Source organism: Macaca mulatta, chromosome 6, assembly GCF_049350105.2.
Source record: "Macaca mulatta isolate MMU2019108-1 chromosome 6, T2T-MMU8v2.0, whole genome shotgun sequence".
Taxonomy (NCBI): Eukaryota; Metazoa; Chordata; class Mammalia; order Primates; family Cercopithecidae; genus Macaca; species Macaca mulatta.
Genome location: NC_133411.1, coordinates 81,310,396 through 81,316,680, shown reverse-complemented (window position 1 = coordinate 81,316,680; position 6,285 = coordinate 81,310,396). Strand labels below are relative to the sequence as shown.

Here is a 6,285-nt window from a genome sequence, read left to right as displayed (position 1 = left end):
GGGTTTCACCATTTTGCCCAGGCTGGTCTTGAATCCCTGGGCTCACGGGACCCACCTGCCTTGGCCTCTGAAAGTCCTGGGATTACAGGCCTGAGCCACTGCATCTGGTCTCATTATAAATTTGATGTTTCTGCTTGTTTCAATTTTAGCAGACTTTATATTGCTTTGATGGCGTCTCTTTTCAAACTCATGTCTTACCCTTCTGAGTGCCTCAAACTAGAGTCTGTTCAGATATAACAGATTTGTAGCAATTTATTTTGGTGCAAAATGTGTGGAATTCATGCACAATTTTCTCATAATACGTATTTTTCTATGAGCTTCTTGAAGACCCCTTGTACTGGAAAACAGTATTCAAAAGGATATATAAAAGGATGGTAGATATGCAAGTGCCACTTACTTCTGGGATGCAAGGATGATTCAACATATTCAAGCAAATCAATATGATATACCACTTGAAGAGAATGAAAGATGAAAACACATCATTTCAATAGATGGAGAAAAAGCATTTCACAAAATTCAACTTACAGTCATCATAGAAATCCTAAACAAAATAGATAGAGAAGGAAATTTATCTCAACAATAGAAATAACCAAGCAGGCAAAATGGAATGCTTTTCCTGTAGGATCTCACATGATGCAAGAATGCTTTCACCGTTTCTATTCAATAAGTACTGGCTGTCCTAGCGAGAGTAATTAAATAGCAAAAGAAGTAAAACTCATCCAAATCAGAAAGAAAGAAGTAAAATTATATTTGCTTGTAGATGACATGATATTCTGTGTAGAAAATCACAATCAGCCAAAATACTACTGGAACTAATAAACACATTCAGTGTGTTTGCAGAATAAATTATCAGCACCAAAAATTAGTTGAATTTCCATATATAACAATAAACAATTTTAAATGAAAATTTAAAAACACTTCCGTTTGCTACAGAACTTAAATAAACACTTAGGCATAAATGTAAAAAGCTGAGAATTTCCTACCTTGAAATCTACAAACATTGATCAAAATGATTAAAAACATATATAGAGATACAACCCATGTTGATGGTTTGGAAAAATTAATATTGTTAAATGATTGTATAACCCAATGTGATTTAGATTTAACACAATACCCATAAAAATCCCCATCAGTTTTTGTTAAACAAAAAACAGGCTGGGAAAAGTGGCTCATGTCTGTTGGCCAGGCTGGTCTCAAAGTCCTGACCTCAAGTGATCTACCCACCTTGGCCTCCCAAATGCTGGGATTACAAGCGTGAGCCACTGCGCCTGGCCCAATCCTCTTAACATAAACACCTTAATGTCAATTAATGCTTGAACTCAATGTTTTAAGTCAACTCAAACTCAAGTCAATGCTGAATTGACTCTAAATTAGTCAATTAATCCTTGCTATACTCATTGCATTTGGAACTATTACCTCAAAAATGAATTCTCTGATATTCTGCAAGTAGTGACCTCAGACTGAAGACCTTACCACACATATGACATTTGTAAGATTTCTGCCCATTATGGATTCTCTGATATCTACTGTGGTGTGAATGTGAAGTAAAGGTTTTGCCACAATCATCACATTCGTGAGGTTTCTCTCCTGTATGAGATCACCAATGTGGCTCAAGCCTGTAATCCCAGCACTTTGGGAGGCCGAGACAGGCGGATCACAAGGTCAGGAGATCGAGACCATCCTGGCTAACACGGTGAAACCCCGTCTCTACTAAAAAATACAAAAAACTAGCCGGGCATGGTGGCGGGCGCCTATAGTCCCAGCTACTCGGGTGGCTGAGGCAGGAGAATAGCGTGAACTGAAAAGGCGGAGCTTGCAGTGAGCTGAGATCCAGCCACTGCACTCCAGCCTGGGCGACAGAGCAAGACTCCGTCTCAAAAAAAAAAAAAAAAAAAGAGAGAGATCACCAATGAACTGCAAGGTATGAACGATGTCTGAAAAATATGCCACGTTTATTACACTTGTAAGACCTCTCTTCATTATGGATTCTCCAGTGTTTTGCAATGGTTGTAGCATTACTGAAGACTTTGTGACAATCATTACATTAGTAAAGTTTCCCTACACCATGGATTGCTCGATGGTGAGTAAGTGTTGACTGCCCATTAAAGGCTTTGTCATACTTATTACACTTGTACAGTTCCTCTCCAGTGTAAATTCCAGTATGTTGTACCAGGTGTGAATCACACCCAAAATCCTTGTCACAAACTTTACATTTCTATGGTTTCTCTCCAGTATGAACTCTTCTATGTATTTCAAGAAGTGGTTTGAAATTGAAAACCTTGTCACATTCTTCACATTTGTAAGGTTTCTTTCCAGTATGAAGTCTATGATGACATGCAAAGTTTGATTGTTGCCTAAAAACCTCGCCACATTAATACACTTGAAAGATTTCTTAGGCCGGGCGCGGTGGCTCAAGCCTGTAATCCCAGCACTTTGGGAAGCCGAGACGGGCGGATCACGAGGTCAGGAGATCGAGACCATCCTGGCTAACACGGTGAAACCCCATCTCTACTAAAAATACAAAAAAAACTAGCCGGGCGAGGTGGCGGCGCCTGTGGTCCCAGTTACTCGGGAGGCTGAGGCAGGAGAATGGCGGGAACCCCGGGGGGCGGAGCTTGCAGTGAGCTGAGATCACGCCACTGCACTCCAGCCTGGGCGACAGAGCCAGACTCCGTCCCAAAAAAAAAAAAAAAAAAAAAGATTTCTTTCCAGTATAAAGCCTATGATGACATTCAAGGTTTGATTTTCTATTAAAAACCTTGCCACATTCATTACACTTGTAAGGTTTCTTTACAGTATGAAGTCTATGATGACATGCAAGGTTTGATTTGTGATTAAAAACCTTGCCACATTCATTACACTTGCAAGGTTTCTCTCCAGTATGAATTGCCTTGTGAACTAAGAGGGCTGAATTGTGACCAAAGGTCTTGCCATACTCATTACACTTGTAAGGTTTCTCACCAGTGTGACATCTATGGCATGCAAGGTATTGCTTCTGGTTAAAGACCTTGCCACATACATTACATTTATATTGTTTCCTCTCCTAAATGGATTTTCTGATGTTTTTTTAAGAGTGAGCTACAATTAAAGGCTTTGCCACGCTCATTACATTGGAAAGATTTTTCTCTCATGTGTACTTCCCATTTTTTTGTAAGTAATGAAGAATGGAGGGAATTATTCCCATACTTATTTGAAATACGGTTTTGGGGCCTACAAGAAATTCTTTGGGATGCTGCAACTGAGAAAGCATCATTGATAGACTTCTCAACTTGATTACCAATTTTCCCTTTGGGCTGAAATAGGTGCAGTTCAGTCAGATGTGAATGAAAGCTTGATCCAAGCTGATCTTTAATAAGCTTGTTTCCAGCATGCCTTTGATCATATCGGCCTGTACTACCCGTCAACTTTTTTATTTCTGTCATGGGTGCTTCACGGCCATTTCTTTTATCTTCTTGCCACTGAAACACAAAGTCATGAATATCTTTCTCAATTTCCTGAAAGCAAAAATCTCCAATGTGATGACTTACATATCTTTGCAGTGCGCCTGTGCGGAGCACTTCTGTGTTGCCTTGCCCTGTTGATGACAACTTCTTCATCATGCATTTGGAAGAGATATCCAGGGAGATCAGGTTCCTATAATTCTCCAACATCACGTCTCTGTATAAAGTCCTCTGAGCAGGGTTCAGGCATTTCCACTCCTCCTGAGAGAATTCTATGGCCACATCCCTGAATGTCAATAGACCCTGAGGAAGAGCCATCCCTGACCCCTTTGCTTTCCTCTTCCTCTTCCGGGTTTCTTCCTCATTTACCAAGAGTCTTTAGAAGTCAGTCCACTGCAGTGTGACCTTCACTCCACGGGATTCGCTTCCTGGTCCAATTTAACTTTAATCTTTACATGCTTTGTATTTTTAATGAAGAAAGTGAGGAATTATTATTATTATTATTATTATTATTTTTGATATAGAGTCTCACTCTGTCACTCAGGCTGCAGTGCAGTGGTGTGATCTCTACTCACTGCAATTTCTACCTCTCAGTTTCAAGCAATTCCTGTGCCTCGGCCTCTCGAGTAGCTGAGACTACAGGCATGGGCTATCATGCCCAGCTAAGTTTTGCACTTTTAGTAGAGAGATGGGGTTTCGCCATGTTGGCCAGGCTGGTCTTGAACTCCTGACCTCAAGTGATCTGCCCACTTTGGCCTCCCAAAGTGCTGGGATTACAAGTGTGAGCCACCATGCCCAGCCTGAAAGTGAGGAATTTAGAATAAGCTCTGACTCCTGTAGAACCATAGTACCTTAAATCCTAAAGATGAAAACTCAAAGAGTAGAAATAATAATAAATTATCCTGATTCTTGTGATTTAGGTTTTTGTGTGTCACTTGCTTGGGCAGTTAACCCATCATCTTCAAGAAAACTGATAGCAAATGTCCATATAATGTTGAAGGTCTAAACCCTGAAACAAATGAAAAACAAACAGCAATGACAATGAACCTGATATCAAGAAAGATGCTGGGCCCAGTGAGATGGCTCATGCCTGTAATCCCAGCACTTTGGGAGACTGAGACAGGAGGATTGCTTGAGCCCAGGAGTTTCAGATCAGCCTGTGCTACATGGCAAAATCTCAAATCTCAAATAATAATAATAATAATAATTTATTTTATATAATATATATTTATATAATAATTATATATATAATTATATACATATATATGGAGAACCCACCCCCAATATTTCAACGTAGGTTCTTTCTATTTTTCATAAGTGTTGGCTGGCTGAGGAATAAAGAGAGACAGTATAAAGAGAGGAATTTTACAGCTGGGTCACCAGAGGTGACATCACATATTGGTAGGACTGTGATGCTCACCTGAGTCTCAGACCAGCAAGTTTTTATTAAGGGTTTCAAAAGGGGAGGGGATGTAAGAACACAGAGTAGGTACAAAGATCACATGCTTCAAAGAGCAAAAAGCAGAATCACCGATAAGGGTCTAACAAAGATCACATGCTTCTGAGGGAACAGGGCAAAGGGCAAAAGCAAAACCACTGATAAGGGTCCAACAAAGATCACAGGGCAAAGGGCAAAAGCAGAACCACTGATAAGGGTCTATGTTCAGTGGTGCGCATATTGTCTTGATAAACATCTTAAAAAACAGAAAACAGGGTTCAAGAGCAGAGAACGAGTGTGACCACAAATTTACTAGGGTGGAGTTTTCCCAACCATAGTAAGCCTGAGGGTTCTGCAGAAGACCAGGGCGTATCTCAGTCCTTATCTCAACAGCACAAGACAGACATCCCCAGAGCGGCTGTTCATAGACCTCCCCCTAGGAATGCATTCTTTTCCCAGGGTACTAATATTAATATTCGTTGCTAGGAAAAGAATTTAGCGATATGTTTCCTACTTGCACGTCCATTTATAGGCCTTCTGCAAGAAGAAAAATATGGCTCTTTTTGCCCAGCCCCACAGGCAGTCAGACCTTATGGTTGTCTTCCCTTGTTCCATAAAGATCACTATTATTCTGTTCTTTTTCAAGGTGCACTGATTTCATTGTTCAAACACGCATGAGTTACAATCAATTTTTACAGTTAACACAATTATCACAGTGATCCTGAGGTGACGTACAACCTCAGCTTACGAAGACAACAGGATTAAGAGATTAAAGACAGACATAAGAAATTATAAAAGTATTATTTGAGAACTGATAAATGTCCATATTAAGATGAAATCTTCACAATTTATGTTCCTCTGCCATGGCTCCAGCCAGTCCCACCATTCAGGGTCCCTGACTTCCCGTAAGAAAAAAATACAAAAATTAGCCTGGTGTGGTAGCATGCACCTGTAGTCCCAGCTACTGGGGAGGCTGAGGTGGGAGGTTCGCATGAGCCCGGGAGGTCAAGGCTGCAGTGAGCCATGATTGCACCATTGCACTCTAGCCTGGGAAACAGAGTTAGATCCTGTCAAGAAAAAAAAAGGGAAGGGAAGGGAAGGGGAAGGAGAAGGGGAAGGGGAAGGGGAAAAGGAAAGGAAAGAAAAGAGAAGGAAAGGAAAGGAAAGGAAAGGAGAAAAGAGAAAACAGAAAGAAAAAGAAAAGAGGGAGGGAGGGAGGGAGGGAGGGAAGGAGCAGGGGAGGGAGGGAAGGAAAGAAAAGGAGGAGGAGGAGGAGAAGGAGGAGGAAGAAGAAAGAAGGAAGAAGGAGAAGCAGAAGAAGCCACAACTGTGAAGGCCTCCTAACATTATAACTGAAGGGACCCTTTGTGAACCAGAGAAATAGGCAAAGACAAAACAGAATATACA

The 6,285-nt window shown here is 40.9% G+C and overlaps 1 pseudogene; it reads right to left on the bottom strand.

The window, feature by feature from the left end:
* Window positions 1–1,417: 1,417 nt before the first annotated feature.
* On the bottom strand, window positions 1,418–3,826 carry LOC710621 (zinc finger protein 701 pseudogene; annotated as a pseudogene).
* Window positions 3,827–6,285: the final 2,459 nt, after the last annotated feature.